Source organism: Scomber scombrus, chromosome 19 (assembly GCF_963691925.1).
Source record: "Scomber scombrus chromosome 19, fScoSco1.1, whole genome shotgun sequence".
NCBI lineage: Eukaryota > Metazoa > Chordata > Actinopteri > Scombriformes > Scombridae > Scomber > Scomber scombrus.
Window position 1 is genome coordinate 22,388,493 of NC_084988.1, and position 11,249 is coordinate 22,399,741.

At 38.6% G+C, this 11,249-nt stretch overlaps 1 pseudogene; it reads left to right on the plus strand.

Moving 5' to 3' along the window:
• Window positions 1–7,744: 7,744 nt before the first annotated feature.
• On the plus strand, window positions 7,745–8,377 carry LOC134000453 (olfactory receptor 7C1-like; annotated as a pseudogene).
• Window positions 8,378–11,249: the final 2,872 nt, after the last annotated feature.

Here is an 11,249-nt window from a genome sequence, read left to right on the forward strand (position 1 = left end):
CTCAGGCTCTCTTTCATCATGGCTGACTGATGTTGTGGACACAGAGGCAGAGTCCTGCAGGAGCAGTTGTGTGATGCTCTGCTGTCATAAGCTCCCCTCACAAGCTCTATTCTACCCTCATCTCTCTGGCAGCTGCAAGAAATGCGTCTCTGCTATCCATTACACCAGCAAAACAAGTCTGGAAAATACAATTTCATCTATTTATTATAGTTGTATAATTACTGTTTCATTTTAATTCTTTTTTTATGCATGGTATTCACTGTTGATCTTAACCATCTTGGAATCAATATCGTAGATTTGAATTTTGTTTTGTTTTGAGGCCATTTATTGATCCATTTATTTGTTTTAATCCTCTGTGGCTGTGATGATGAATATAATTATTTTGACTACTGTTGTTTTGATCAAAACAAATATTGCAGTAAGATCTGTTCCTTCTGTTCATGAATGGTGCAGTGCAATACATCTACCCAAATACATCTACACAAAGATTAGAGATTGAGGAATATAGGATCATCTTCACAATGACATCTGGAAGGCCAGCTGTCATCCTTGAGAGGTTGTCTTTAAAAAGGCAAGTGTCCTTGACATCAGGACTTCGAGGGTTGGTAATAAAGTCCCATATTAACAGTTATCATCTTGTAAGATGCCCAGTGCTGCTATAAGCTGCTTCATGATGGTACAGTACTCCCGCAGGTATTTTTAACTCCTTGTCGTTGAGGCACTTAATGCCCTGTTTGATGCACAGGCTGTTCAGCTTGTTCATGGGAATTTTGGTGATTATGGAAATGGCCTTGTAAAAGGAATTTCACTTTGTTGATGACGGCAGCGGTAGCTTTCTCTGGTTGACATCCTCTAAATGTTCTGATGCTACTGCAGATAATCTTGCCTTGGTTCAAAGTGCTGTGCAATACTACTCCAATACACAACATTGGTGTCTGCACTGGAAGTTAAGTATTCCTCAACTTCACTGGTGAAAATTATGGTAATTGTACGCGATGCACACCTGTAATCTTGGCGGAGCGTTACCTGGCCGTCAGTCTCAGTGATGAGGGTAAGAGTGACATCCTCATCACTGTCTTCTTCCAGAATCAGGCTTTAAATTGAGAGGCTGACATATTTTAAACACCTTGACAAAATTTGATACATTATCTGACAGTGGCTACAAGTTTGCCAAGTAGTCCATATGATGAATGAATTTATTCTATTCCTGTGCCAGTAACATCAAAGAATCATGCCTCTGATTCTTTTACATGCTATGGTGGCCTTGTTGAGCTTCAAAATGGAAATGCTTATCCACTGAACTGTTAGATACTGAAAGCTTTTGTTTTTAGCTGTCCAGATGTCAGCTGTGGTGGAAACAAAGTCTGCCTCTCTGACTGTTGCCTTCAAATTAGATTCCATCAGTGAATATTTTCTCTAGCTAGCCAGCAAATGTCTTTCTTCGTGGCAGCGTGACATTGTGGGTATTTTCTCTACAATGCATCAAAATGAGAGTGGGTCCATTGTGGAAATAGGTATAACCTCTTCTAAGATATACCCCGTGACAAGCTTCTCAAGATCTTGTCCACTTAATGTCATCTGTCAAGTTTCACATTGCTGTGCTGCTATATTACATTCTTTAAATCTAAATGAGAAGTATTTTTCCACAGTTGAAAGCATTTTTTCTGCTCACACAAAGAGACTGATACATGACAGGTGTGAAGGCTGGGGAAAACCACTGAGTGCAAGGCAGGAGCTAACGAACATGACGAAGGGCAGGTGTGAGGATGAACAACGAAGGTAGGAACATAAAAAGAAAACAGAGCAAACCAAATGACGAAAAGGACCTAGCAACCAAAGGTGCACGAGAAAAAGAGTCCACAAACATGAGTCCATGACAGCCTCTCTACTTCATCCTCCGTCCTTCATTTAGTTTATTGGCCAGTAGCCGACGTGACCTGCCTGAACAAATCGTGTTCTGGCAAAGCAGTAACACGGCATTACTTAGGGTAGTAACTGTAATATAATTACTGTTTTGAAAATGTTCAGATTACAGTAACACATTACTGCCCAACACTGCCCCCAGGTGGTGGAACAGCAGAGGAAGACCTTACAGGTACAGTTGAGTCATGAGGGACAGCCTCTGGGGCGGCACACCCGTCTTCCATCAACTATTAGTGCGCAGATAGATTACTGAGTAGGGGTGAGGGTGGGTTTGTGGGTGATGTGGGATGATGTGTGAGGTCATGACAAGGTGTTTAACCCTTTGCCTCAGAAGGATCTGTTTCTTTTTCCAACCTGCTGGCTGAAGAGGAGGGTGTATACATCATGATGTTGGTCTTGGCCCTCTAGGGAATACAGGCCCTTGAAATACTGGCTCATGGCCTAAAACTGTGTGTGTGTGTGTGTGTGTGTGTGTGTGTGTGTGTGTGTGTGTGTGTGTGTGTGTGTGTGTATTTGTGTATATAACCGAGTGGATGATTTCTTCTGTCCTGTCTGTGTGTGTGTAGGAATACCAATGGCAGTCATCATTCCACCTCCCCACAACATCCTCCCCTACCTCCAACACACACACACACACACACACACACACACACACCACCACATTGTTGCATGGTTACCATAGCTTCACACTCTTTCCACCTGCCCCTGAAGCATTGTGCTGCTTTTCCTCACGCACACACTAGGATTAACTAACACTTCTTCTGCCCCCGGGGACTCGTCACCTAAGGAAATTACCAGAGGGGAACCATGAACTTAGTCTCCAATTTACTCTCCTGCTCCCTTTTCCACTGCAGCCACATGCTGCCTGTAGTAAATGAGTAGGGAAAGTTTGGGGGAAAGGGCAGGAGATGCACATACCTCACCTTGGACAAATCTGCGCTCTCTCTCGTGTGGTCCCATCATCACCCTATCTCTGTGTCTCTGTCAGTGTAGAGTGTGAGCTTACTAACAAAGGTAAAATGAACACCTTGTCAAGCTGTTTGTAGTGCAGCAACTGCAGGTTGTTTGAGTCGTAAGGGGCTGCAGAGATGGTTGGATGCTCAGGTGTTAGACAGGTTCCTGTGAGTTAAGGTGGAGACCACAGCTTTTTATTATTTTTCTTTACCAAACCTTTTGTCATCAAGTATGAGAGATTATAATTGTTTAAATGATGCAGAACACCCATCCGCTGATGAAAGAGAAGAGTTGGTTATGAACAATTAGAGCAAGTTCCTCATATTTTGGTAATTTTTTTCTTTTTTCAAATCAAGGTTAGAAGACAAAGCCATACTTACAGTATATGGTATACTGTATTATGGTCATTTTACGCCACACATAAAATCATGTTGCCCTAGGGATAGCAGTGTCAGTCGAATGAAGGTAAGTCTATTTACTTACTTTCTGTTCTGTTGTCCTGAGGGAAATATCTGGCTCTTAAGATGCTAATTGCTTAACTATGTTTAATTAGTTTTTTTTTCTTTAGAAAACAGCCGCCTGCTACTGCGAGAAAAATAATTGATGAGAGTGGTGAGTGAACCAAAGCAGGAATGTTGTGGTCCTAAAAACCAAAACAATGAGCTTAAAGATGTTGAAGCGCTCAGAAAATCTCAGGAGACTGCAGAGTTGGTGATTAATCTGTGTGGGTTTGTCACTATATCTGTCTCCTTTCGCATTTCCTCTGTTCATATAAACATAGTGCAGCTTTAAAAAAAAATGTTGACTCCACACAACTATATGACTTGTATTACAACGCTCATAGCTGGTCTACCATCAGCTGTTTTATTTAGGATGTATGAACAATTTCTTATATGCTTTGACTCACTGGGACCTCAGCAGGTCCTGTATTATGGTTTTGATTAAATTTAAAACAATTTCAGTAGCTGGGGAAATTTGTCAGGTACTCACAGGGGAAATTTATTTTCACCATATCACCTGGTTGATTCATGCACTGTTACCTTCCTGTTTTATACTTGATTACACGTTTATTATCATGGCTTGACTTCAAGATGAATGTACTTGAACGGTGTGATTACAAGTGGGGCAATATTTTGTCAGAATTCCAGAGGTCTGCATAGTGAGGTGAGATTTTGTTTGTTGTTTATTAAAATCTCCATTAGCTGTTGCCTTGGTAACAACTACTCTTCCTGGGGTCCATATTAAAATCAAATAGATACAATCAATGTTGCACTTAGTAAACAATAGCACCACAATACATTACCATTGCTTCCAGCAATACAATTACATCAAGACCGTATATACTGTATACAAAACATCCAAATAGAACAATTGAAATGGGTTGACAAGTAAAACAAAACAATATTTTTTAGTTCCTTGAGATATAAAGCATGGTGAACTATTCCAGTGAGATCTGTACAATACTTTTTCATTCCAAGAAGGGCTATTTGTTTGGAGAAGCATAATGTGACCCATCTCCACCTGCCTTGCTTCCAAAAAGAAGGAAAAAAAGAAACAAGTGATACATAAAACAAATATTGTTGATATGAACCATGGCTTTCAGAAAGAAATAACACATTTCTGAACTGTGAAGTATTGATAAAGTAAAGATTTCTCCAAGGGCTTGTTTTTTCATCAATATAAGCAGAGGTAATTATAGTCTACAGGTTGTTGCTATAGTGATAAAGGAGTCGCTCATTTTCATGCTCCGCTAAGCCAGGGTAGTTACTGACAGACATAATTACGGATCAAAAAGTGTGGGTCCAAAGGTTTACATTAAAAATGCTTAATCAATTACATAAATGTCACATGAGATACTTGTGATTTCTTTTTCTTTTGGTGTCATGGTTGCAAGACTGAGATGCTGAAAGAACATCAAAATTATAATTTCAAAGACGAGGGTATGTGATGTAAATGTCTCAAGGAAAATGAGGTTGCCTCTAGACCTTATATGAAGAACGTATACTGGTATATTATGTTATGTCATTTCCTTTTGATGTGGTCCAGCGATCTAAGACTCCCTGTTAGAAAGAAGTCATTATAGGCTGGAAGAAGTTCCACTTGATTTAATGATTTAGTCTGCAACAACTCAAATAACCTTTGCCAAACCACCTATAGAAAAGGAGAATTAAGCCACATTACAGCGATAGTAAGTGATGAGAAGAAACCAGTCAAAACCCTACATGGAGAGAAGGTAAGCAGTCCTCACAGAAGAATGACGGCAGTTGAGTTGATCATTATTTCTTTTATGGGCAACAAGTTGACTCATCAAAGCCATTTTCAATCTGAAAGTGATGAAAAAGCTAGTAATTACAATTACACCATCCTCAGAGAGACTTGGCTAATCAGACTTAGAAGAGCCCTGAGTGAACTCCTCGAGTCCATCAACAACAGCAACTTAATGAGCCAGAGGTTCCACTGAAGAAGCTCATCTGCACATCTGTTTTGGATGTGGTAATAGCAGAGTAGAGTGGAGCTGGCATAGAGGAGACTGCAGATTGGAGTTTTAGCTAAACGCATTTCTCAGATGCAGCTGCTGCACAGCCCGAAACAACTTTATTGTTTGTAACACCAGACTGAAGGATGGGATCATTCAGCAAGTTCTGGAAGCTATCTGACAGAAGCTTCACCCGGTTCCTGTGCATTCAACTAATGACACTTTTAATGGTTATATACTGTCACTGTAGCATTAATGCTGTAACTGACAGTTTGCAGTTTCTAATAGTTGATCCATACAATAGCCAGTCAAATACTATTGTAGTGATGTTGTTATGCATGTATTATACAGTTAAATTAGAAATAGTTGTTATATTTGAATAGTTGTTGTAGTATTTAATCTTCATACTGTGACATACATGTCTTTCTGTTTATAATTATTGAAATAATTTTCAAGATAAAACACGGTCCCTATAATTCATTGCTCATGTGTTCCCATATTGTGATTAAAAATGTGGAGCTCCATGTGGCACTTTTACCAGATTTTTGGGAACTTGCATTAGAAACTGTGCAAAATAATTCATCATAACCCACAAGTTTGTTGTGCATATATAAGCATGGAGGTTTTTGTGGTTATTGTGCAACAGTCTGATACTGATTGAACAAGATTATAACCAGCAGATGTGGCGTACTTAATTGTGTTGTGACAGAGTGCAACATCATTCCAATAGAAACTGCAGATGACGCCTTCAGATGGCTCTAAAGAGGAATCTAGCTGCTTTGGATGTCAGATGCCGGTAAGAATCTAACAGAGTCTTGCAGGCAGTAATGCGATGACCGAAAATTTTTAACTGAAGAGAAGTAAAACATGAATTATTATCAGAGAGGTTTTTATGGGCGTTTGTTCACCGAATAAAGTGACAAACTATTGTGGAATACGATTGCACCAAGCTTTCAACCTGCTCTCAGAAGGTGGGCGGCTGACTGTGTAAGACGCACTCATTCTTTGCACCAAGACTGCAGAGTAATCGATTTGCCCTTTACATTATGTGTTGTTAACACTGGCTTGTTTACTTGCAATGGGCAGATCAATTATATTACATGGGATGCAATATATTTAATAAACACTTGAATAGTGCTAGCAATCCAATAAGGAACAAACTGTACATATACTGTTAGGCAATACCTCTGAGAAAATACACCATCAGGTCAGTGTTACTTATTGATTTGATATTTTCCATTCACATGTGGGTAAATAGATTCTGACACTAGAAAAGGCAGCATTTCAGTGTGCTCACTATAGTTGAAAGTCTGTATCACGCAGACTTGAAATCTCACAACAGACAGTTTTTGGACAGTGTATTGATAAAAACAAGCATTTTGGGGGGTATAGTAAGGTTGGAACCCATAAACACATGGCTGTGAGGCAGCTGGTGTGACCAGTGAGCTGTAGTGTCAGCCAGGGATATTGATTTACACAAGCCAAACACCAAGCCAAAAACCATACACCTGTGTGAGCTGGAAAGCCTTGTGAGAGCAGAAAGCTGTGACAGGATAAATGGAAAGTGACAGCCTTCATTCTGACAATAATTGCTCAAAAAGTATAACATGTAGCCCATACCCTTTTCAACTGAGTATACACATTTATCATCATGTTGAGGTATAGCTGCTGCAAAGCAGTGTTTCAACAGTGAATTGAAAAAAGGGGCATCGTTGGCTACATTGACATTGTTTCAGTGTTAGTGTGTCATATTTTGATGCTGCACTAAAAATCAAGAATTGGCAGTCCAATTTAAATAAATTGTTATATGGTGTTATATTGTTATGTTATATATAACAACCATTTCATTTTACATGTTCTTTTGTACTTACATACGTGCCTAAATGTAATAATCACAAGTCATTCTACTGGAGCCAGCGACCCACGCAAAGCCAGAATAACAATATAATTGCAATTTTTTAAGGGTGGAAAATGTAAGTGGTTGACAGTGTTTAAGAAATGAATTACAGTGAACTCTTTAATAATTGACGTCTCCCCTCCAAGCTTCAAATCATCTCCTCTTTTCATTCACTATTATGGAAAAAGTTATAGATCTCAACCAGACAACTAGGGGCCATCCTGCAACTGAACATGAAACATTGCACGTTGGCATTGTGAAAATTGGCAAATTTGTCCTCATGGTGGAACTATTTAGGATGACCAAGCGTGGTCTGACACACTTTGGGCCCATTGCAAACAGGACAGCACTACATGAGGTTTGGGAAGGGATGGGCAGGCACAGAACAGGATGCCCCCCTCTTTTCCTCTCACAAATTCGGTTGTGCAAATTCAGTTTTACTATCAGTGTACTATTAAAAATCCATCTTATAAACTAATAAACTGTAGAATTTTATGAAGGATAATGTGTCAGCAATGATTGTGTTTACTCTGTCTGGGTTAAATGGTACAACAAACTACAGAGTCACTCTCTTTGCTCTCACTTTGCTGTGTTACTGTGTAATTTGGCTAGTAAATGTGACCATTATTGTGACGATAATTATGGCTAAAAGCCTTTATGAACCCATGTACGTTCCCTCTTCAATCTGTGCATTAATTGACTTTATGGGACAGCAGGCTTTTATCCAGAATTCCTCACAGCCCCTCCTGTCTGCCACTCATATCATCTCTTCCGCAGGATGTTTTCAGCAGGGTTTTGTTATAAACACATCCGCTTGTGCTGATTTGTCTCTTCTAACTCTAATGGCGTATGACAGATGTGTGGCTGTATGTCGAACTCTGCTGTACCACTCTGTGATGACTAAACAAAGAATTTGTGCGTTTGTGGGTTGTATTTTTTTTCCTTTGGCTTATAGCCCTTTATTTGTCATTCATGAGCACAATAACAATATCAAAATCAAGGTTATGTGGCTCACATGTACTGTACCAAAAACTTACTGTGTTAACTGAACTGGTAAACTAGCTCATTGTGTCTCTATAGTAAGCATTGTTGTACCAGGTTTTAATTATACAGACTTATATAATTGATCAGTGGTAAATGTCTTGACTGGAGTCTGTCAGAAATTGTTCTGTGCATTTCATCAGTAGAAAGAAGCTGGTATATGTACATCATCATCTAATGTGTGAGGTTTTCATAGTGATGCCCATTTATACAATCACATCAATCTCACATAACACAATTAGTTATTTTTGTAGCGTTATATTGAAAAACACATTGCTGATAAAGGATTCAGTGTCTTAAGTCTAACAGCGATATCTTATCCTAATATGCATTTCTTCAGTGGTGTATTTCTGAATTTATAATAAAGTTGATTTAAACCCCCTTTTTGTAAGTTTTATATACCTTTGGGTAATGTAGTCCTGGTTATTGAGTGTATAGTCCAAACATTCAGATGACTATTATTTATGTAATTGTCATCTGAAAAACAAAACCCCCCAAAAAAACAGATTATTATTTTTTAGAAAGTTACTGTTAATTTACATATTGTGCAAAATGAAAATATATATTTTTCTTCAATACAAACTGCAGCTTTGATCTCAAGTACAATCACTCCAAAATGACTCATAGAGTGCCCCCACCTCCTCCCCCAAGGACCACAGAACATTGTTTTTTTTTTTTTAAATAAAAAAAATAAATAAATAAAAAGTACTAATTAAAACAGAAAGAGAAAACAATGATATCAACAGGAACTGAGTGAAAAGTTCATGAAAAATATGAAAAAAACATATTTAAAAGATTGGTTGGAGTCACAACTTGTCTCACAAAGCAGTTTTTCAAGGTTTTACGCAGTGCAATTACCCAAACTCAGTTATTCTGCTCTGTGAGACAGGATCCATGTTTTCTCCTCACCACTGTTAGAACATCAGTTATTACAGTAAAAACAGTTGGCACTGATAAGTCCATAGTCTCCATTTAAGAACCAAAATCAGCTGTTGTAAGTTGACAGGAGCTCCATTTTTCGACCACAAGTGTGACCCAGATTAATCTAACTCTGACTAAGATACAACATGAGGGAGTAAAACAATAAATCAGATGGGACAGAATGATTTTTGTCCAGAAGGCAGCATACACATCCCAGGACACACCATCAGCATTTGCGTTTATGTGTACTTTTGCCTGTTCTATTGGGAGGATAGGCTTTTGTAAGATCAGCTATATCAGCTCCTTCCACCATTTCTGTTAACACTTCATCTCCATTAACTAGACACTGTGTGAACAAGTAAAATGTTAATACCCATCACTAACTGGACTGGAACTGTGAGAAGTTCCAGTCTGGTTTTAAGTCACGGCATAGCACAGAAATGGCGCTTTTAAGAACTTTTAACAGTTGATTGGGCAGAGGACGGAGCAAAACCGTGGCGCAGTGTGCGCGCGTTACTGGAGATTTCCACCGGGTCCGTCAGCGGCGCAGAACGGCTGCGGCACGGTTTTGCTCCGTCCTCTGTCCAGCATCAACTCACACCGGGAGCGTTACGGCAGCGGAGCGGAGCATGCTCTGGGAGAGAAATCTGCCTTTTAAAATGAAGTTGCACTGTTAATACAGTAATTACGGCAGCCCAATCAAATCTGAACGAGTGCCTTTGACTACCGTAATTACTGTAGTAGCAGCACAACTAAACGGCCCGATTTTGTTAACTTGCTCAAAATTAGTTGATTTGGTAATTTTCTTTGATTTTTATGCTTATATTATGTGTCAGTAGGCTACGTAGCTAGATGGTGTCTTTATCTGTCTGTTTTATTCGTGTTTGTTGCTTAAATACGATCGGGAGGCTGCACGGGTTGTTTTATTTTGAAAGACGGAAGTTTTATTATGCCGATTCTGTATCTGACTTCCTGTCTGGTGCAATCTACTCTGTTGAGCTTGTTTTTATGTAGAATGACAATAAAGCTACTTTCCTTTCCTGTATTTCCTGAGATATTTTAAAATACTTTTACTTAAGTACATTTTTAAGCAAATACTTTAGTACTTTTACTTAAGTATTATTTTGACTAAGCTACTTTTACTTGTATTGGAGTAATATTTGATAATATCTGAACTTTTACTCAAGTAGTGAAGTTGTGTACTCTGTCCACCTCTGCCAATGACAGAAATTCCCCCCAGTTTCACATGAGGTATATTATCTTACTGTAACATGTTGTTTGATCGTTAATGTATCACTTACAAATAATCAACAGGTTGTAATTAATTAAACCATCTGGATAGTATTTTCATTTTACATCAAGCCCAAAATGCTCTAGTTTGTTTCACTTGCTTTGTCTCATTTCTCCCATGGGACTGAAAACGAGCTAAAGCAATTTAAAACTAATTGAAAAATTAAAAAAATAGTGCCTAAAAATCTCTTTATAACAATAGTAATGAAGTCTGTGTGACATAAAGTGAGTAAGTAAGACAAGGGGCTGAATACTTTTGTATAGTCCTCTTAATTTACATCAATTCCATGAAAAGCACTTCTCCCATATATTGCTGTTATTTGGTTTTTAATATTGCTGATTCTTTACTTCAGCCCCCAAACAAGGCCTGCTGGTCTCTCCATCCTTTGAGTTGCTACTACTGTCTGTGGGAGTTGTAGCAATATAGTGAGGAAAAATATCAACAAATACAAGAGTAATATTTCCAAATGTATAATGACAAACTAAAGGAGAGGGCAACCACAGCAATGTCAGTAGTTTAAACATTATTATTACTACGTGTAGCACCCTGAACAAGGCTTTAAGTGAAATGCCTCTGCAAAATTTAATCAAAATACAAGTGTGTAGGCTTTGCAAAACAGCCAGAGACATCGGTCTCTGATATTGGCAAAGTTATAAATATTTGCTTACGTGCTAACTGTATGCTATTTCTCTACAGTGATACCTATATGAAATTCATGTAGTCTGACAGCATAATACAAATAGCTT